Below are 23,817 nucleotides of genomic sequence, written 5' to 3' on the forward strand. Positions count from 1 at the left end.
CCTGCAGAGCTAAGTGTTCATGATATACAGTATCTAGGTAGTCCTGGCTTTATTAGAAGGAGTTCTCACTTCAGGTGTGTATGTGTGCTGCTAAACTTGGTCAACAGAAATGTCATTCATCTTTTAGCAATCCTTGCTATAGTCTGCTTCAGACTACATTTCCTCTCCCACCTTAGTACATAAGGGTCATAGCACCAACTGATAATTTGAATGTGAAGAATCAAAGTTCTAGGGATGTTTTTGATAAAGTATCTTAAAAGGAACCCGCAAGACCTATGGAAGCTGCCATATTTACTTCCTTTTAAACAATACCAGGTGCCTGGCAGTCCTGCTAATCTTTCTGATCAGTAGGGTCTAAGTCACATACCTGAAACAAGCATGCAGCTAATCTTGTCAGATTTGTCATAGACTTCTGATCTGCATGCTTGTTCAGGGTCTATGGCTTAAAGTAATATAGGCAGAGGAGCGGCAGGACAACCTGGCAATGTGCATTATTTAAAAGGAAATAATCATGTCAGCCTTCATATCCCTCTCACCTCGGGTTCCCTTTAAGCCCACTCTAAATAAAAGTCTAAATATAAATATCCAATAATATTTTGGAGAACTGGGATCCTTCCAGCTTAGTGGCAACAGACTGGTGACCTGTTATTTTTCAGTAACACAATATGCTGAGTATAATGTGAGGTCCATGAAGATCTCAACTTGGCTTTGTAATGTCCACACCTAACACCATCAAACCGCAAGCTATACACCGACTGGTAGCCAAGCCCTGTTGCCCAACACCAGTTTCTGACCACAGTGTGAACACAATGGTGCTGCTGTGTCTGAACAAGGGTAATCCTTACGGACATTTCTCAAAATCTGGAGGAAAGGCCTTCCAAAAAGTCAATGATATATGGCTAGTGAACACCAGAGCAGTTCTGGAGCGTTTTTAAAAATGCTAGCGGTTTGAAAACTGCTTGGGTAATGTATTTCAATGGGCTGGTGCACACCAGAGTGGTTCCTTTTACCACAAACTCAGGGGCTGCAGCATTTTTTACATTTCTGAGGTGTTTCTGCCTCAATGTTAAAGTATAGGAAAGTGGAAAACCGCTCTTTAAAACGCTAGATCAAAGCGGTTTTCCAAGTGTTTTTGTTACAGAATCTGTTCAGTAACAGCTTTACTGTAACAAAATATGAAATCTGCTACACAAAAACGCTCCAAAAAATGCTAGGCATGTTTAGAAAACCTCTCTAATATGCCTAGAATTGCTCTGAAAATCTGCTTCAAAAACCTCTAGCATTTTGCGGATCTGCTAGAGGTTTCTGGTGCGCACTGGCCCCTAGAGTAGCAAAGGGATAACAAACTTACAAGCTCCATATTCATGTGAATTCTTTTCTCCCTGGAAAGCACGACAGCTTAATCATTTGGTTTTGCATTTGGCTTTATTGGTCTTTATTTATACATAAGCAATTACTCTGACTTCAAAAAAATTACTTATTCCCTATACTGCTGTCATTTAGGTAGTAAATAGTATAAATCTAACAGGTTGTAGACTAGTCCATCTCCTTATGGAGGATTCCCAAAGTTTTCTTTATTTTCAGAAGCACTTACTGTTTGGCAGTTGCTCAAGCCATCTGCTAAAATAGTGTGCAAACAGACAAGCAGCACAAACACTTTCCTTTGTTAAATTTTAAGTTTATCTGCAGAGATCTATATTCATCACTTCCAGAAGTGGAACTGTGCCATCAAAAGAGGGACTTATGCCAAAGGAACTCATATTTTCAAATCCCTTTATATCTCATTTAAGAAAAGCTGGAAAGTACCGTTGTCCTTAAAATACACAATGTAAATAAAGTGACTGCCTCAAATAAATACATATTAAACACACAATTAAGCAAAACCCCAGACAAGCAAGGCGCCTTGACATCTGGAAAAACAAGTAGCATTTAATAACTAATGCAATGTTGAAGAATGGCATATTACTGGGTCTATTTATCTTTCACATCCAGCATTTCACTTATTTTTGAGATATGAATTGCATAGCAAGCTAAACCTTAATAAAGCTGAACCTTTTAAGACATCAATCAAGCATTCATTTTCAAGATCTACATATAATTAAGGCAACCTGAGCGCTTGTAAGTAAATAACAACATTATTGACTGATTACAAATTAAAAGGTATTGGAAAATATTAGGGGTGCGCATAGAACGTGCGGCCACAAGATGGCAGACACAGCCTTTCTCTTCTCTTTTGTCAAAATGGGATTCTGATTACCAGTCTTAGAAATGAGCAAAACATTTGCAGATTCATAAATCTGTCAGAAACTACAGTACACAGTTGTTTAAAAGACATAAAACATACAAATGCCCGCTATTCTAAGCTTTCATGGTTGTGATAAGACATACAGTGGGAGTCATTAAAAACTGGACTGCGCATGGCAGATTACTGTTCTATCTCATGCATATTTATTAAAAAGTTCATACTCCAAGTGGATTTCTTTCCATTACTTCTCGCTTCCCAACAGGACCAAGACAGGGTCTCATTTCATGAAAAAAACACACAACAAAAACAAAACAAAAAAGAAACAAACCCAAAAAAAGAAAAGTCAAGCTGTTCTTCAAAGAAGTGTTAAAGTATACACCAGTCAGCCATTCTACCTAATAAAACCCTAGGTTTCTGTGTCCACCTGTCTGTGTGTGATGTACTACTGCACAGGCACAGGGTTGTGTCACGCGAGAGTTGCTGGCGAGCAAGTCAGGTGCGGGGGGTCGTGGGCGCACCACTGTTCTCTAGCGCCCATTATGCAGTGGGCTAAAAGGACTAGTAATAATTTAAGACTAGTAATAATACCACTGAGGGTGGTAGTCAGTGCTAATCAATTAACTAGCAGGTGAACAGTCAGTTCTTGAAGGTAGTGTGTTGGAATCCGTAAATATGGGCAGATGAGAAGATCCAAATTGGGATAAGTAAATGATGGTGTCAGCGCATCTCCAGACCTGCATCTCCAAAATGGCAGGTCTAGTATGGTCTTCCCAGCATGCAGTGGCTAGTACATATCCAAAGTGATCCAAGGAAGGACACCGAGCTGGCATCAGTGTAATGGCTGGCTGAAGCTCACTGATGCATGTGGAGAGTGAAGGCTAGTCTGTGTGGTCCAATCCCATAGAAGAAATACTGTGGCACAAAGTGCAGAAAACATAATGCTGAGAGAAAGGTGTCAGAGAACACACTGCATTTGGGCTTCCTGAATATCGTCTGCTTACCCATGGACCAGTCAGAGTGCTGTCCACCACTGAAAGCAGCTAGAATGGGTATGTTAATCCGCACTGGACCACAGAGGAATGGAACAAGTAATCCTGTTCAGCAGCAGCATGTTTTCTTTGGCCTCCGCATTCCCCAGATCTCAATTCAACTTAGCTGAATCAGATATGTTCTTTATCACATCCCCAGATGCTAAGGGCCCACCTTAGGGCTCTTTCACACCGGTTGCATTCAGTTTTGTTTTTGAAAAATTTCGGAATGCAGATACAGTAAAGTTACAATTGGAATCGTGTGAATGCATTCATACAGAATGCATTTAAGATTTTCTAAAAAGGCAACTGTAGTTCTGCTGCATTTTTCCTGTGTTTCCACTGAGCCCAAAATGTATTTGCGTTTTGTGATTGGGTTTTGCAATTTTTGGTGTGAAAGAGCCCTTACAGCGCTTATAGTGTACCTGAGGCAGAGCTAAATAAAAAAAATGAGAAACTTCCCACTTCTTCCTGATCCACACTGTTGCCACGCATGGACCCCCTGGACATATCTGACAAGAGGTTGTCATTAGGGTGGCCATCCGTCCGGATTTAGGCCAGACAGTCTGGTTTTTGGACTGCTTGTCCTCCGTCCGGCGCAAGGCCAGGACGGACAGCCAGATGTCCTCCTCTTTGGAAGCTGGGCTGTCACGTGTGGAGGGAGAGAGCGCAGAGAAGAGAGAGCGGTGGGCACAGTGGGAAAGGGGGGACATCCCCCCCCCCCTCTTTCCTTACCTTTGGGCTCCCCCTTCCTCGATCTCCCCTCTAGAACTAAAGTTTTGGGGTGGCTGGCAGCGGGCGGGACTTACCTTGCCTTGCCCCAAGCGCTGCGTAGAGATGTCCGGTTCATGAGTCATTTGAGCCGGTCTTTCTCCTGTGAGTTTAATGATCCGACTCATCCACTGAACCGAATTAGGACCGAGCCTTCCCTATCCTTAGGTGAGTATCTGACTTTTTTATTTTTCTAGTGGTATACATTGGCTTTTATCACAAATACCTTCTGCTTTAAGAAGGCGAATCACATTAAGCATTGTTTTTTTAGTAGGAGGACTTTTTGGTGTCTTTTATTCCCCTGTACTTTCCTAGTGGTTTTGGGTCACCCCGAGCTGCGTGGGTATTCTGTTGTTCTGGTCTAAGCCCTATCCCATAGAGCCACATCAGTCCCTGCCATGCACAGAGGAGGGCCAACAGGTCGAAACAGGCTGTCTGCATGTTGGGTTGATGTGGCACTGTAAAATAAATATAAATAGCTGGCTTAAAATATGTAATCCTGGCTTCAGAGGTATAAAGAGATAATTTACATATTCATCAGTGGTGCATTGTGGGTAACCACAGTTACACACTTAAATCTGAATTGTTGCAAATACCTTCTGTTTTAAGAAAGCAAACCACACAGTATTTTCTTGCTTTGTGGTGGCTTAAAAGGCATTACCGTATATTGACAAGGTTTGAAAAAAATCTAGGAGAAAAAGTGAATTGAATAAGAACCTACAGCTTTTCTGTTAAATTATCTCACCTTATTTATTAACTCACAATGTATTTCTCCTTAAATGACTTAACCCATGATTTACCTCTCCTTATCTAACTTAAATCATGGTTTAGCTTCCCTTATTTGACATAACTCATGGTTTAGCTCTCTTTAATTGACATAACTCATGGTTTAGCTCTCTTTATTTGACATAACTCATGGTTTAACTCTCCTTATTGGACATAACTCATGGTTTAGCTCTCCTTATCTATTTATCTCATGATTTATCTCACACATTAGCACTCCTTATTGTTAAGGTGAAAAAATAAGTAACCTTTGTGAATCCATCCCCCTATGTGTGTTGTGATGCATGTTGTCAATACCCAGACTTTTCTGTTTCTCTTTTTGAATACCTACTTTCAAGGTGCTTCTACCAATGCAACTGACATACAGCAATCTACGTGCCCATCTGTGATTTGTCCACTACTTAAAATCTTATAACGTTTTGTACACAAAGAGTAGTAAATACAGCCACGTAATCACATGCAGGACAGTGGCATAGCTAGATATCATGGGGCCCCATAGCAAAACTTTCGAGAGGACCCTCAAATGTAGGAGCTTTTAAGCAATGCCACCTGCCCCTACCACATGAATATGAGTTCATTGGGCAATGTACATTCTCATGCAATCAGCACTGCATATAGTTCATGGACACTGTAACAAAGTCATAGGCAGGAGAAACACAAGAAAGTTAAAGTGAATACATTAGGTACCACCTGGGCCCCCTATGCTCCAGGGCTCCGTAGCAGATGCTATGGCTGCTATGGCTATTGCTATGCCCCTGGTGCAGGAGTTACCTAATGTTCTGATATGGTGTTGTTTTTTGTTTTGTTTTTTTTTACTTAAAAAATGCCGGACAAATACTTTAGGGTTAACTGTGCAAAAACTCTACATTCACAGCTGAAACCTCTTTAGTGTAAAGGGAACTGTAGTTTATTCTAAAATGACAACTGTCAATCATGATATGTGGAACATTCAGACAGCTATATACAATGAAGTACACTTAGCAGACAGCCCATTACACCACTCCCTGGACACCTATAAAGCATATGCTTACAGTATCATAAATATAAATATTTGATCAAGACAGCCTTGATGTTTCAATTCTAATTGCACCTAAACTGCACAGTGATACTATATGCTGCTCCGTAATGTACTTTTCCACCAGGTAAATCTGGCTGTGTGCTCTCCTATTATGCATATACTGTATGTTTTATCCTGAATTGTCCTTTAGACTTTATGTTGCAATCTGGGATAATGCTCTGTGTTGTCTCATATTTCTGCACATTTACCGCCATATATCATTCTGACCGTTTCTGTATGTTAGTTTTATATAAATAGGCTGTGTTTATTTACAACCTGAGAGCAATGAGGAAAGGACCATTGCTGACCATCGTTTGAAAATGCAACATGCCTGGATGTTGTGCTGATCCTCTGCATTTAATGTTCTCTGAGTCACTGGCTCACAATGGATATACAGGCCAGGTTTTCTGGCTCCACTGCTTCTATGCAATCCGCAGGCATGGAGGGGTTAATGAAAAGGGCACAATGGTAGCTTCAAAATGGTGTGTGTGTGTGAATGTGTGTGTGTGTGTGTGTGAATGTGTGTGTGTGTGAGTGTGTGTGTGTGTGTGTGAGTGTGTGTGAGTGTGAGTGAGTGTGAGTGTGAGTGAGTGTGAGTGTGTGTGAGTGTGAGTGTTTAAGTGTGTGTGTGTGTGTTTAAGTGTGTTTAAGTGTGTATTTAAGTGTGTGTTTAAGTGTGTGTTTAAGTGTGTGTGTGTGTGTGTTTAAGTGTGTGTGTTTAAGTGTGTGTGTTTAAGTGTGTGTGTTTAAGTGTGTGTGTGTGTGTGTGTGTGTGTGTGTGTGTGTGTGTGTGTGTGTGTGTGTGTGTGTGTGTGTGTGTGAGTGTGTGTGTGAGTGTGTGTGTGAGTGTGTGTGTGAGTGTGTGTGTGTGTGTGTGTGTTGCACCAAGGGGGCATGAGGGCTGGCTTGTGGGGCCCATTTGGGTGATTGATATTTGTATGGTGAGCTTTAGATATTTTATGCCTAACTCAAGTGCTAAAATTAAGGCCAACTAGTTCAGCAATTATAGGAACTAAATTTAAACATCACAAACAGAATGCAGAGGCTTTTGAGCAGAGCAGATTGTCCAAATGATGGTGCTATTATTGAAGAAAAGTGATCTACAGATGTACTTGGCTAGTTTGCTGGCATGCTTTAAACCTTACTTTCTAGAAAGCTGCTCCTGTGTGGACAGATCACAGACAAATCATTCCAGCCCCCATCCTGTGTCTCATATCTCTAAAAGCAAGGGGAGGGGGAAGCGGTAGGGGGGAGAGAAACATTGTGTGTGTGTAATTACTTATCTTAGTTACTAAGCATTGCAGGCCACTAGAGATTGTACAGTATTTTACATTTTACTCCATTTCTGTTGACTGACACGGTTAGAACATACAATCAGAAGCAGGTATAGAAATGTGTTTGCAGAAATAAGTGTCAAAGAGATACATCAATTGCAAGGATCTTGCAAGGATTGTGAGGTATTTATGGCAAAAAGATAAGACCATTGGTTTACTTAAAGAGAAACTCCGACCAAGAATTGAACTTTATCCCAATCAGTAGCTGATACCCCCTTTTACATGAGAAATCTATTCCTTTTCACAAACGGATCATCAGGGGGCGCTGTATGGCTGATATTGTGGTGAAACCTCTCCCACAATGAAATTCTGAGTACGTACTCTTGGCAGTTTCCTGTCTGTGAATCTTGTTGCATTGTGGAAAATAGCTGTTTATGGCTGTTTCCAACTGCCAAAACAGCAAGCAGCAGTTACATCACTTGCCAGCAGTAAAAATGTCACCATGTGATAAATGTCAGAATATAAATCTGGGTTTTAAAATATTTTACAATGGGCAAACACTGACTAAATCATTTATGCATAATTATTGTAAAAATGAAGCACTTTTTTACTACATTATTTTCACTGGAGTTCCTCTTTAAAGCCTACATAGACTCAGACTGACATGGACAGTTTAAGGCTCCCTGCACACTGCAAATCCGTTTTCCGATTCCGATTCCGTTTCCGATTCCGATTCCGATTCCGTTTCCGATTTTCCCTGAATACATTCAACAGAAAAACGGATCAAAAAACGCAGCATGCAGTTAAGATTAAAAATCTGAATCGGAATCGGATGTAAAAACAGATAAAAAAGCGGAATCGGAATCTGAAATGCATGCAGTGTGCAAGAGGCCTTAAACAGACTCCGTCCTGTTTACTGTATGCTGCTGGAGCCTGGAAACCGTTAACGGTTTGTTAGTGAGTGGAGGGGAGGCACAACGATTCCCAGGAGGGGCTAGTGCCCCAGTGTAGCACCGCCCATGCACAAAGGCCAGGGTCTTAGGCAGCTGCTGGCCATGGGGTGGCTGGACATGGAAACAGGGTTGCTGAGTATGGAAGAGAAGCCAACATTCATCCTCAAATATTCTTTACCATGGGCCTGTTTTCTTCCACAGAAGAAACACATACATATTTGTGTACATGAGTATGATAGAGTGAAAGAGCCCGGAAGGAACAGAGTAAGACTAGTTTCAGACAGGTATATAAAGACTAAAAATGCACTGTAGGCCCCTCCCCCCCAAAGTAGTATGTCAAACCAAGATTCAAAGCCAAGGGGTTTAAATGGAGCAAGCTAAAATCATTCACTGTTCAAAATAGCACAACACTTATGGCATCATATTGGAGTCCAAATTTCTTCTGGTTTCATATAACATGAAGGATAACATGTAGCTCCACAAGCAGACTTGTGCACACGATGCATTCCGCGTTCGATGCGCCCCTCGATTCCCGCGGATTAGTTTATTTCCGACATGTCCGATTCGCGTTTTGATGGATCGTTAGGTCGATTTGCCATACTTTACATGGCACTTTACATTAGGTTCACAGATATTTGAGACAGATTTACACTTGGATCTGAGTTTATGAATCAATATATGTACGCCTCTGAAGAAGCTGCCTTCAGCCGCGAAATGGGTCAGGCAGATTTTGAATTGTGCTTATGGAGCTACTGTACATGTTATCCTTCATTTTATACAAAACCAGTAGAAATGTGCGCAATAATATCTACTTGAATATGATGCAATAAATGTGATGCTATTTTGAACATTAAATGATTTTAGCTTGCTCCATTTAACCACTTAAGGACCACAGTCTTTTCGCCCCTTAAGGACCAGAGCCTTTTTCTCCATTCAGACCACTGCAGCTCTCACTGTTTATTGCTCGCTCATACAACCTACCACCTAAATGAATTTTACCTCCTTTTCTTGTCACTAATACAGCTTTCTTTTGGTGCTATTTGATTGCTGCTGCGAGTTTTAGTTTTTATTATATTCATCAAAAAAGTCATGAATTTTGTCAAAAAAATTACTTTTTTAACTTTCTGTGCTGACATTTTTCAAATAAAGTAAAATTTCCTATACATTTGAGCGCGAAAGTTATTCTGCTACATGTCTTTGATAAAAAAAAAAACATTCAGTGTATATTTATTGGATTGGGTAAAAGTTATAGCGTTTACAAACTATGGTGCCAAAAGTGAATTTTCCCATTTTGAAGCATTTCCGACTTTTCTGCCCACCTGTCATGTTTCATGAGGTGCTAAAATTCCAGGATAGTATAAATGCCCCCCAAATGACCCCATTTTGGAAAGAAGACATCCCAAAGTATTCACTGAGAGGCATGGTGAGTTCACCATACCTTTGGGTGTCTTCTTTCAAAAATGGGGTCATTTGTGGGGTTCCTATACTGCCCTGGCATTTTAGGGGCCCTAAACCGTGAGGAGTAGTCTTGAAACCAAATTTCGCAAAATTACCTGTGAAATCCTAAAGGTACTCATTGTACTTTGGGCCCCTTAGCGCACTTAGGGTGCAAAAAAGTGCCACACATGTGGTACCGCCGTACTCAGGAGAAGTAGTATAATGTGTTTTGTGGTGTATTTTTACACATACAGATGCTGGGTGGGAGAAATATCAGAGAGATTTCTCCCACCCAGCATGGGTATGTGTAAAAATACACCCCAAAACACATTATACTACTTCTGAGTACGGCGATACCACATGTGTGACACTTTTTTGCAGCCTAGGGGCCTAACGTCCTATTCACAGGCCATTTTGAGGCATTTGTTTTCTAGACTACATCTCATGGTTTAGGGCCCCTAAAATGCCAGGGCAGTATAGGAACCCCACAAGTGACCCCATTTTAGAAAGAAGACACCCCAAGGTATTCTGTTAGGAGTATGGTGAGTTCATAGAAGATATTTTTTTTGTCACAAGTTAGCGGAAAATGACACTTTGTGAAAAAAAAAAAACAATACATATCAATTTCCGCTAACTTGTGACAAAAAATAAAATCTTCTATGAACTCATCATACACCTAACAGAATACCTTGGGGTGTCTTCTTTCTAAAATGGGGTCACTTGTGGGGTTCCTATACTGCCCTGGCATTTTAGGGGCCCTAAACCGTGAGGAGTAGTCTTGAACCCAAATGTCTCAAAATGACCTGTGAAATCCTAAAGGTACTCATTGGACTTTGGGCCAATAGATGGACTTTGGGCCAATAGATGCAATGAATGCACTGGGGAGGTGATCGGAAGGGGGTCTGAGGGGGATCTGAGGGTTTGGCAGAGTGATCAGGAACCCCACACGGGGCAAGTTAGGGCCTGATCTGATGGGTAGGTGTGCTAGGGGGTGACAGGTGGTGACAGGAGGTGATTGGTGGGTGTCTCAAGGTGTGATTAGAGGGGGAAAATAGATGCAAGCAATGCACTGGCGAGGTGATCAGGGCTGGGGTCTGAGGGCGTTCTGAGGGTGTGGGGGGGTGATTGAGTGCCCTAGGGGCAGATTAGGGTCTAATCTGATGGGTAACAGTGACAGGTGGTGATAGGGGGTGATTGATGGGTAATTAGTGGGTGTTTAGAGGAGAGAGCAGATGTAAACACTGCACTTGGGAGGTGATCTGATGTCGGATCTGCGGGCAATCTATTGGTGTGGGTGGGTGATCAGATTGCCCGCAAGGGGCAGGTTAGGGGCTGATTGATGGGTGGCAGTGACAGGGGGTGATTGATGGGTGGCAGTGACAGGGGGTGATTGATGGGTGATTGATAGGTGATTGACAGGTGATCAGTGGGTTATTACAGGGAAGAACAGATGTAACTAATGCACTGGCGAATTGATAAGGGGGGGGTCTGAGGGCAATCTGAGCGTGTGGGCGGGTGATTGGGTGCCCGCAAGGGGCAGATTAGGGTCTAATCTGATGGGTAACAGTGACAGGTGGTGATTGATGGGTGATTGATGGGTAATTAGTGGGTGTTTAGGGTAGAGAACAGATGTAAACACTGCACTTGGGAGGTGATCTGATGTCGGATCTGCGGGCGATCTATTGGTGTGGGTGATCAGATTGCCCGCAAGGGGCAGGTTAGGGCTGATTGATGGGTGGCAGTGACAGGGGGTGATTGATGGGTGATTGACAGGTGATCAGTGGGTTATTACAGGGAAGAACAGATGTAACTAATGCACTGGCGAATTGATAGGGGGGGGGGTCTGAGGGCAATCTGAGCGTGTGGGCGGGTGATTGGGTGCCCGCAAGGGGCAGATTAGGGTCTAATCTGATGGGTAACAGTGACAGGTGGTGATAGGGGGTGATTGATGGGTGATTGATGGGTAATTAGTGGGTGTTTAGGGTAGAGAACAGTTGTAAACACTGCACTTGGGAGGTGATCTGATGTTGGATCTGCGGGCGATCTATTGGTGTGGGTGGGTGATCAGATTGCCCGCAAGGGGCAGGTTAGGGCTGATTGATGGGTGGCAGTGACAGGGGGTGATTGATGGGTGATTGATTGGTGATCAGTGGGTTATTACAGGGAAAAACAGATGTAACTAATGCACTGGCGAATTGATACGGGGGGGGGGGGGGTCTGAGGGCAATCTGAGTGTGTGGGCGGGTGATTGGGTGCCCGCAAGGGGCAGATTAGGGTCTAATCTGATGGGTAACAGTGACAGGTGGTGATAGGGGGTGATTGATGGGTAATTAGTGGGTGTTTAGGGTAGAGAACAGATGTAAACACTGCACTTGGGAGGTGATCTGACGTCGGATCTGCGGGCGATCTATTGGTGTGGGTGGGTGATCAGATTGCCCGCAAGGGGCAGGTTAGGGGCTGAATGATGGGTGGCAGTGACAGGGGGTGATTGACAGGTGATCAGGGGGATAGATGCATACAGTACACAGAGGAAGGGGGGGGGGTCTGGGGAGAATCTGAGGGGTGGGGGGTGATCAGGAGGGGGCAGGGGGCAGGGGAGGGGATAAAAAAATAGCGTTGACAGATAGTGACAGGGAGTGATTGATGGGTGATTAGGGGGGTGATTGGGTGCAAACAGGGGTCTGGGGGGTGGGAAGGGGGGGGTCTGAGGGGTGCTGTGGGCGATCAGGGGGCAGGGGGGGGAGAAATCAGTGTGCTTGGGTGCAGACTAGGGTGGCTGCAGCCTGCCCTGGTGGTCCCTCGGACACTGGGACCACCAGGGCAGGAGGCAGCCTGTATAATAGGCTTTGTATACATTACAAAGCCTATTATACACTATTACAGCGGCGATCCGGGTGCTAGTAACCCGCCGGCGCTTCCGAACGGCCGGCGGGTTACAGCGTGAGGAGGGCGGAGCCAGTCGCCGGCGGCTGATTGCGTCACGAATGACGCGATCGCCGCATTATCACGCCCGCAGCCGCCCCCACCGATGGGCGTATTGCGGTCGTTTAGGCCCGGACTTTGCCGCCGCCCATCGGCTGGGGGCGGTCCTCAAGTGGTTAAACTCCACATCTTTGAACCTTGGTTTGATGTAGTTTCACACTGGGGCATTGCGTTGCACATCCTGTAAAATGCAATGCAAAATCTGGGAAAAGTTGCATCGCGTGTTACGTGCGTGATGCAACTCATACGGTGAAGCATACAGCACATAATAAAATGTTTCACTGGAACTGAAAATGTGCAAGTATGCCTTATTCTAATGGACTCTGTGGCACTGCTAACACCCATATGTGAACATACCATTCCAAAAATAATTGCATCGCTATGTAATTTTATTTTCTTATGCAACAGGGCAGTGTGAAAGTAGGCTGACAGTGGCGTACCTGGGAAATGTAGCGCCTAAGGCAAGCACTGAAATTATGCCCCCTTCTATTGTGACAATGATCCACTGATTCAATCAAAGTGCAGAGAAGCTAATTAATCAAAGAGGAGAGTAATTCATCGCATCAATTAAGGCAAATAATATCAAAATAAGGTGCTAGGTGAAAAACACATCTATATTACTAATGAATGGGTGAAGGCAGTCACACTGTTAAAGACTTAGGTAGATAATGATAAAGTACTATGAACAGGTAAGGATCAAAAATGTTGACCGGAGTAGTCAATAAAGTGCAGTGCTACAAATTAAATATCAGCAGACTGATATTACTGGCAAAAAGAGGGAGGGGACTGGCTCTTTGGCAAAGAGAGGAAGGACTTTCAATTTACTCACACACCTCAGATCAGCGGCGTCTGAAAAGAGGAGAGTGCCTGCGCACAGTACTCATGCGGCACACTTCACATGCAGGAAGTGAGCAATGACGTCACTTCCGCATCCGAGGTGCTTAGCAGCTACTGTGCACCCTCTCCTCTCTTCGGTCATCACTGACCGAAAGTCTGGGAGTAATGGAGAGGCAGCAGTGGCGACACAGCATGGGGGCAGGTATGTCGCCCCTGGGCACGAGCCATGTCTGTACCTCTCTAGATACCCCTCTGTAGGCTAATGTTTTACAGCCCAAGAATGCAGGCCTACCATGGACTGGACTGTGGGGGCAACCAAAGGCAAAGGAGTGACCATTTCAAACTATTTACAAAGTCTTTACACCCTTAAAAAATAGGACAGGTTACCATAAAATACCAATACATCAGAGACTGACTGTTGACCAATTGCTTTTTTTTCAAAACAGTGGATAATGTATGTCAGTCTGGCTATCCACAGAGAAGAACATGCAGCTCTATCCATTCTCCACATAATCAGCTTAGATAAACAGGAATCACCCAAGGATTTTCCATGCTATCCAATCAATACCCTCACAGTTGGCACTCGTCTCCTGTAATCATTTCTGACTACTCCTGTAGCATGATTGTGTTGGAATTATCAGGTTAGAAGACAATTTGACTCCATGTATGGGCATCTTTATTCCTTCACACACAAAGGCATATTAGCATAAGATGTCTCAGTTTAAGGCGTGCGGATCTGTTTAACATAATGCAGGAGCTGGTCAGACATCTCCTAAAATCCATTTTTACACCGAACGTACAACGTAATACGCCGGCAATGCCAAGATCTGACATATGCTCTTAGATTTCCTCCCCCTGGGGATAACCACTAATGCAAACTCTTCATTAAACCACACGCCGCTGCCACAGATCTACAGCAATCCATGCAGGTGTTACTTTTGCCGCTGAGACAACACTGTCACTATTTGACTTTCATAGACTTGTTACACTTCCCCGCCGAAGCTGGCAAGTTACCTGCAGGTATGACAGTGTGAACAAGCAAACAATACAGTAGCTGCTGACGGAATGAAGAACAGACTTTGGCTGCAAACAGCCTGGCACAGCTCCAAGCCATAGATACTTCTCTTCTATTAATAATAAACGGCCGACTCTTAATGGAGACAAAACTGTTAGCATCAATTTCCGCAAACAGGGAAGGAAAAGAAGAAAAAAAAAAAAAAACACAACACAGAGACAGCACTGAGGAATTTATAAGCTGTGAAAAAAAAAGTCCACATTCTTCCAGTTCTAACAAAATAAAGGCAGGATTAAGCTGCTTATTATTGAAAAACAATGAGCAGATAGATCATATGGTGTACATGTGTTTTCAAAGGATTGACAAGCAATTCAGGGTGCGGAACACAGATCTGCCATCTAAGTGCTCACATCCATTATTAGGAATAATGATCCAGCCTGAATATATGAATAAGATACAAGTATTAGTAAGGCAGGGCAATTTACATTCCTGTGAGGTTTGCCGGTATTAAAATGAGCTGTTTACAGTACGGGGAGATTAAAAAGTGCACTTGAAATGCAATTTTGAAGGTATAATGGAAATCGTGAGAGTAAATTTGAAGAATTATTTCTTGGAAAAAATTTTTTAGAGAGACGTAAACATCCTGTGTGTTGGGGGGCATCCCTTCTGTCGTGAAAACAAGTGCTTTAACCCTTAAAGTGAAATACCACACACAAAGTGACACTGAAGCGGAAAAAAAAACTTGCTATAATGAATTGTATGTGTAGTATGGATAATTCATAGAAAATTAGTAGGAAAGAAAAGTGTGTCATATTTTTTATTTAAATAGCTTTGTTTTTATAACATTGCATTATTCTCTAATATTTTCAGTTTACAAACTACATTCTGTATTTTAAACTATGAAACAGAGCAGAGCTAATGGCCTTTTAGACTTTCCTGCAGTACAACCTTAATAATAATGTGAAACAGTGAGAGACAGGCTGGGATAAGTGCTTCAGAAAACAGCACTGCAGCTGGCCAACCTTGGTTGGAGAGCTCAAGAGAAGCTCTTTTGCATAGATAACAACTACCGCTTCCTGTACTGGAAACAATATGAGACTCATATCTGTGCTACTAATGTTCTATTTCTTACCTGTAAAACACATCCAAATTATCTCCCCATAAGTTTATTTTCACTTCAGATTCCCTTTAAAAACAAAAACTTAACTGTATCAGAGCTGCATTTTTTTTTTAATTTAATGTTATTCAAAATTATTTTTTCATCTCGATTTGCAGCCAACTACCAATTTCAAAAACTGCACCTAATTTCCTGATGTTGAATATGTACTCTGTGTTTGGATATGGATACAATTCAATTCAATATAGATAGCCCCATTATTTTCTCTTTCTGCAAGGGTAATCTGCTGCACATACCAGAAGGTCTTGTTATTTTCAACACCTGAGCTAGCGGAGTGACTCCCTTCACCACAACTACATGGATCATGGGTTGCCCGACGTCCACCTGAGGTGCCTGATTCAAGAGCCAACTGAATTTCCCTTGTGCAGGTCCCATCATACATTAGTTTACATCTACGATCTGCTGCAAGGCCTCCTGGAAGTCTCCCCATGAGGTCCCGTCCCGTAAAGTATGTAAGGCTAAAATCCTCATGAAGCAGTTCTGGTTGAATCACTGCTTCCAAAACATCACCTACAAATATAACATGGGCAAACCATTTGAATTTCGATTATGTCCTACTGATGAGTGGAAATAATGATAGCGGGCAGAAGAGGGGGAGAAGAGGCCTACATCAGCCCCAACTAAGTGACCTCTAACTGGTTTCAAAACTTATTGGACATTTATTTAGTACTAAATATGGCAGAGCAACATCACTGCGAGCAATCACATTTACAATCCAACTGTAACTGCCTGAGAAAATGGCATTGTTCAAATATTTATCACTTGTCTGCAACGTGGCATATTTTTCCCTTTAATACGAGACTGTAAATAACTCAGCATTGTACCTGAAACCCAAAAATACATCAAAGGCATTTTAAAGAGCATATGTACAGTTCACAGCTCCTCCATAAACTACAGTATACACTTTAATAAGAGAACAGCTCTGCTATAATATAAATTAATGTTAAAAGATATAGAATCCTTTTATACTACTAGCGGGAAAAAATAATTTATGAATGCGTGGGATAATGCATTCCGCAGATCGTGACTTAAAACTCTGACGGAGAGGAAGCATAAATTGTATATCTAGGTTTTAAGTAGAAGCTTGGCCAGTCACTTTTTGGCCATAAATATCTACTGACCAGTAACAATTTGTCATCAGTTATTATTATACTTTAAAAATTGTAATTAATTAGTAATGTCCTACACTTCTTTGATTTTATATAGGCTCGTATCAATGAGACATATAAGATATTAAAATCGGTCTGAAGCGTTACCTATATAATTGTGCACAAGCATGCCTTGCAGTTTACCCTCCTGGAATAGATGCATGCCCTGCAGGGTGGTCATCAGAATCCATAAACAGTGCTGTCTAGGTTCCTTCCCCGACCAACTTTAAGGAAAGGTTTTGGGTCTCCCCCATTGGGCCCGGTAGTGGAGAACTACATGTACCACCCAATTTCAGACCTGGCAAGGGCATAGTTGCATGGATAATGCCCTCCTCTTTGACAAATGAAGAGGGAACTACTGCTTTCTTCCTTCATTTGGTTAGTAAGGCTACCTGTAACGATTGTTGTCAGCAAGAACAGATTTTCTGATTATTGGTGATCTGCAGTATCACCAATAATACCGATACTATACCTGATTATGTGGTGATCTGCAGAATCACCAATAATGCGAGTATAGAGAGACACAGGACAACCAGATGTAAAGATAGGTGTTTGGCGCAACAGTAATACAGATAGAGATACCAACTCCCCCCCAGAGGAGCTGGTAGAGGGAGATATCTCTATAGAACACAGGGATCAGCACTCCAGCAAGCTGGAGATGCATATGAACTAGTAATCAGTTCACCCGAGGAGCGGGTGGTGCACAGTAAGACAACGTATACTGATCACCCGTGGAGCGGGTGATTCAGACTGTACTGCAGCAGGTGATCACCTGAGGGGCAGGAGATCAAGACTGTACTGCAGCTCCTAATTACCTGAGGAGCAGGTGATGTGGACAGTACCGTAGTTTACTAGTCACCTGAGGAGTAGGTGATTAAGATTGTACTGCAGCTACTGGTCACCTGAGGAGCAGGTGATTAAGAGTGTACTGCAGCTACTGGTCACCTGAGGAGCAGGTGATTAAGCTGTACAGAGAATCCCTCACCAGGGACTAGGCTCACTGGTGAGGGCAGGAGAGTCAGACAAGCAGATTCGACAACAAACGGACAGATACGGTACAAAGACAGAAGGCTTAAATCAGAGTAGTGTTCAGGCTGAGTCGGCAACAGGATCAGATAGGCAAAAGCACAGAATCAGTAAGCAGAAGAGTAGTCAAGGCTAGCAGAAGGTCATAACAAATAATACAATTCAATTAGTACTTTAGCTATCAACAGAATCTGACTAAGTGTGGATCCCCAGCTCCTGCTGGTTCTAGCACACTTTGGGATCTGACTAAGGTCTGATTGCTAACACGTAGCATTTGCAACAGCAGACGAGGAGCTACTGACAGGCAGGTCCTATATATACTGAGAGTGCCCCACAGCGCCGCCCCAGTCACTCAGCCAATCAGGAGCACTGCTGGAGTCAGCTGACCAGCCGATCAGCTGACTCCCCTTCTATTCACATAAAGGTCCTGTCGCCTGGCGCGCGCGCACGTAGCCCTCAGTCTATGTGCAACTGAAGGACCAGGTAAAACTCCACCATGTAACTGCGCGGCGGAGGCCGCTGGCCGAGACGCGGAGACAGCCGCCATGCCGCTCACCGCTGCGGCGGCATCTCCGCTATCTATTACACTACCCATGAGTGAACACAAAAGTTTGGAAAAAAATTAGATTAGGCCATATTCACAGTGATGCATTGCGGTGCAGTGTAATTGCTGTAAAGTGGCTTACTGCGTGCATGAAAAAAGGGCGGCGTGAAAAAAGGGCCTGGCTGGAAAACGAAATGGCACTAGTGTATAACGAAATCTACAATAAACATCGTTGTCAAACTTAGTTAACGATAAATACCGTTGTAAAAAGAGACGGGAAATAATACCGAAAAGATATTAACGCTAAAAATCGTTGTGTAATTCAACAATACAGCTTAACTAAACCCTACTCTCACACAGAACCCTCCCCCTGGTGGTGCCTAAAACTAACCACTCCCCTGGTGGCGCCTAACCACTTCCCCGGTGGTGCCAAACCCAACCCCCCCTCGGTGGTGCCTAACCCTAACCACCCCCGCCAGAGGTGCCTAACCCTAACCACCACCCCTGGTGTTGTCTAAAACTAACCACTCCCTCAGCAGAAACACCCTTTTGCACATAGAAACGATAATATGTTTGATAACGTAAAATCTGTACATACAAACGAAATATTATGACAAAAACGATAACGTTGCAAGCTTCTAAAACAATAACATACTTCAAAAACTTTAATGTTCTAATGTTGTTAACAATATTTATCGTGGCACCCTTTTTTCTGCTTTTTTTGCCGTATTAACCATAATTGCATTAAAGTCTATAGCGGCGCCCTTTTCGTTACACCCTCAGCCGGAGCCTTTTTTTCCTGCTACCGGCTCACTGAACTGCAATGCACCCCCTTCACAACGTTCACAGTGCGGTCAGGCAACTGGTATAGTTTAAAAGGAAACATCCATATCTCTCTCAGTTTAGGTTGCCTTTAATAAATAAATATAAATATATTCATTCGCTTCCCCCTAAGGCGCCAGGTGTTACCTGTACCAAACGTTGTTGTGTACTCCAACAATCTATTGCATGATGAAGCGGGTTTGAGCCTGCGAAACGCGTTGCGATAAACACCACCCCCCCCCCCCCCCCCCCGGAGTGTACCAATAAAATTAACCTTTTTTTTTTAATACACAGCTCATGTCTGCTTGTAGGAGGTAAGTCCACCACTGCCTCCTAAGCAATTTTAACCGTTTTAATAGCTGGTTTTAATCTTTTGGCACCTCTGTTCTTCACTACGTTATATTTGATATCCACCCAATGGCATGTCAGCGCTATTTAAATACTAAATGATAACAATAATATAATCTTGTACTTGGTGAACAGAAAAAGTAAGTCTGAGGTCTATCAGATACAAAGTCTCTTCCTTTTCTGAGGGTAAAAAGCAGTAAAATACAGCTAGTCACACTTGTTTTGGCTAATGTATTAGACTTTTGCTATCTGAAAAGAACTAGTGAGAGTTACAATATAAAACCCTCTCTGCCAAATCTATATAATGAAAAAACCTAGCTCTGTGAAAAACTGTGTTTTCCGTTCAGAGAATATGTTATTGCCTCATTGCCAGGGGACAGGAAAGCGTCATTAGAAAACAAAATTACTCAGCTGTTTATAAGCAGAAAGCTCAGGGGAAAATTCACAGGCCCCAAAAGGAAATGTATATTAGGGTTACGCAAACATATGTTGCAGGTGTTGTAGAGGAGACAGGTGGGCCAAGCCTAAGCCACTAAAAGGGATTTAGTGGAACATAACTGAAACCAAATGGTCTGAGCGCATGCGGGTGATGAAGATACATGGCGATAGTTAACAGTATATGCAAAGTGAAGCTGTCAGAAAAAATATTTGTCTCTTCTGTGCCAAGGAAACAGATTTTTTTCTTCTTCTTCCATTTTTGGATAGTAAAATTCTGCAGTATTTTAAACCTGGAACAAACAGCCTGATAGAACTGCAATTACCGCAAAACTGCTAAGGATTAACTAAATTAGCCTTATTTAAACAAATATTTCGGGAAAAGACAGCTTGTAGAAGTACTCTCCTTGGTCTCCTTTGTGACGGTAGATCCATCTTAATTCTTGCAAAGCCTGTGATATTTCTAAATGAAAATGCTAATTTAGCCTTTTATTTTCCAGTTGCCGTCGAAGCTGAAGATGGTCAATGGAGAAGTACCTCGCGGAGCTGTGCCAGCACCATCTATCTGATGTTAAAGCGCGCATCCAATTCTCCTTGTTATTATATATCATTTATATCTCTGCAAATTCACACTGAAATTGCTAAAGTTTCGAGTGGAAAACAAGAAGTAGGGCGACGTGCTGGAAATGGTTCCGTGTACACAATAGCTCTGTGCCACATTACCCGCTGCACTGACATACCGTATCCATATATAAATACAGTGATGTGAAAAACTATTTGCCCCCTTCCTGATTTCTTATTCTTTTGCATTTTTGTCACACTTAAATGTTTCTGCTCATCAAAAACCGTTAACTATTAGTCAAAGATAACATATTTGAACACAAAATGCAGTTTTAAATGATGGTTTTTATTATTTAGTGAGAACGTTTTTTCCAAATCTACATGGCCCTGTGTGAAAACGTGATTGCCCCCCTTGTTAAAAAATAACTTGGTTTATCACACCTGAGTTCAATTTCTGTAGTCACCCCCAGGCCTGATTACTGCCACACCTGTTTCAATCAAGAAATCACTTAAATAGGAGCTATCTGACACAGAGAAGTAGACCAAAAACACCTCAAAAGCTAGACATCATGCCAAGATCCAAAGAAATTCAGGAACAAATGAGAACAAAAATAATTGAGATCTATCAGTCTGGTAAAGGTTATAAAGCCATTTCTAAAGCTTTGGGACTCCAGCGAACCACAGTGAGAGCCATTATCCACAAATGGCAAAAACATGGAACAGTGATGAACCTTCCCAGGAGTGGCCGGCCGACCAAAATTACCCCAAGAGCGCAGAGAAAACTCATCCGAGAGGCCACAAAAGACCCCAGGACAACATCTAAAGAACTGCAGGCCTCACTTGCCTCAATTAAAGAGACTCTGTAACAATTTTTTCAGCCTTAGTTCTTCTATCCTATGAGTTCCTATGCCTGTTCTAATGTGCTGGGGCTTACTGCAGCTCTTCCTAATTACACTGTCTCTGTAATAAATCAATGTATCTTTCCTCTGTCCTGTTTGTCCGGCTAAAGCTTGATTGTGTGGAATGTGCAAGGCTGCTTGTGATTGGTAGAAGCGATACACACCCTCTGCAGGCCCCCTGCATACTCACACACTATGCTTAGCTGAGCCTATTAGAAGCTGGTTAGTTTGTTTGTAAACATTGCCTAAAACTGTTAATTACAAGCCAGGATTGCAGCAGAGAGTGGCAGAAACAGCACAGAGGGGCACAGGAGAAAATAAGGAATAGAATGGTATGCTTTTTAGTGTAAGAATATTAGAGTACAGATTCTCTTTAAGGTCAGTGTTCACGACTCCACTATAAGAAAGAGACTGGGCAAAAACGGCCTGCATGGCAGATATCCAAGGGGCAAACCACTTTTAAGCAAAAAGAACATTAAGGCTCGCCTCAATTTGCTAAAAAAACATCTCAATGATTGCCAAGACTTTGGGGAAAATACCTTGTGGACCGACGAGACAAAAGTTGAACTTTTTGGAAGGTGCGTTTCCCATTACATCTGGCGTAGAAGTAACACAGCATTTCAGCAAAAGAACATCATACCAACAGTAAAATATGGTGGTGGTAGTGTGATGGTCTGGGGTTGTTTTGCTGCTTCAGGACCTGGAAGGCTTGCTGTGATAGATGGAACCATGAATTCTACTGTCTACCAAAAAATCTTGAAGGAGAATAGGAGAATGTCCGGCCATCTGTCAACTCAAGCTGAAGCGATCTTGGGTGCTGCAGCAGGACAATGACCCAAAACACACCAGCAAATCCACCTCTGAATGGCTGAAGAAAAACAAAATGAAGACTTTAGAGTGGCCTAGTCAAAGTCCTGACCTGAATCCTATTGAGATGTTGTGGCATGACCTTAAAAAGGCGGTTCATGCTAGAAAACCCTCAAATAAAGCTGAATTACAACAATTCTGCAAAGATGAGTGGGCCAAAATTCCTCCAGAGACTAAAAGACTCGTTGCAAGTTATCACAAACGCTTATTGCTGCTAAGGGTGGCCCAACCAGTTATTAGGCTCAGGGGGCAATTTCTTTTTCACACAGGGCCATGTAGGTTTTGAGGTTTTTATTCTCACTAAATAATAAAAACCATCATTTAAAACTGCATTTTGTGTTCAATTATGTTATCTTTGACTAATAGCTAACGTTTTTTGATGAGCGGAAACATTTAAGTGTGACAAACATGCAAAAGAATAAGAAATCAGGAAGGGGGCAAATAGTTTTTCACATCACTGTATATATTCAGATCTACCTCCACACACCCCTGACATATCCACCACTACCATGGACAAGGTCTCCTCCTGCCTATCAGCCATCTCCTTCTGGATGTCCGCTAGGTTCCTGAAACTAAATCTAGACAAAACGGAATTTATGATCTTCCCACCTCAGCCATCCACGAACCTCCCAGATGTGCATGTCACTGTTAACCACACTACCATTCGCCCTACCTCTCAAGCCCGCTGTCTGGGTGTCACCCTGGACTCCGCACTCTCCTTCACTTCCCACATCCAAAACCTCACAAAGTCCTGCAACTTCCACCTTTGTAACATCTGTAAGATTCACCCTTTCCTGACCTCTGCCACCACCAAACTCCTCATCCATGCCCTCATAATTTCCCGCCTTGACTACTGCAATGCCCTGCTGTCTGGTCTCCCTATGACCCGAACAGCCCCACTGCAGTCTATCATGAATGCGGCAGCCAGAATTATCCACTGCTCCCATCGCTCCACCACGGCAGAATCCCTCCATTGGCTTCCTATCCAGTCCAGAATCAGATTAAAAATACTGTGTCTGACCTACAAATCTGTCCACAAAACCTGTCCAACCTACATTTCCGATCTTACTCAGAGATACACACCCAGCCGCTCACTCCGCTCTTCCAATGAACTTCGCCTAACGGCCCCCCGCATCACCCAGTCCCATGCACGCCTCCAGGACTTCTCAAGAGCTGCTCCAACACTATGGAACTCCCTACCTCCACTCATTAGGGCAGCTCCCTCCTTCAACATCTTTAAGAAAGCCCTCAAAACTCACCTTTTCACTCTGGCCTACTACCCCTCACAAGTGCTCTAAACCCACAGCTGAACTCTGGTCCCCTACCGTTCGTGTCCTTACCTCTCCCTCTAGATTGTAAGCCTTTGGGCAGGGTCCTCCTCCTTTTTTGTCCTACCTGATCATGCACCTCCATTACTGTGAACCCATGCTATGCATCTGAGTGAACCTAACTTGCCTAATCTCCATGCTCCATCCAGTGACTGACTAAGCATTACCTGGTACTCATACTGTGCTGTGTGATCTGGTTTTCTTGCATTCCTGTATTGTCATATTGCTGTATGTCACCCCTAAATATTGTCTGTAACCTAAATTAATGTTCAGCGCTGCG

At 43.0% G+C, this 23,817-nt stretch overlaps 1 protein-coding gene across 1 annotated transcript in view; it reads right to left on the reverse strand.

Annotated features, from left to right (window-relative positions):
- Positions 1-23,817, reverse strand: part of TBC1D5 (TBC1 domain family member 5) — a 510,822-nt gene that overhangs the window by 141,483 nt on the left and 345,522 nt on the right. The window lies entirely within an intron of this gene.

The sequence above is a fragment of the Hyperolius riggenbachi genome, chromosome 5 (genome assembly GCF_040937935.1).
Source record: "Hyperolius riggenbachi isolate aHypRig1 chromosome 5, aHypRig1.pri, whole genome shotgun sequence".
Lineage (NCBI taxonomy): Eukaryota > Metazoa > Chordata > Amphibia > Anura > Hyperoliidae > Hyperolius > Hyperolius riggenbachi.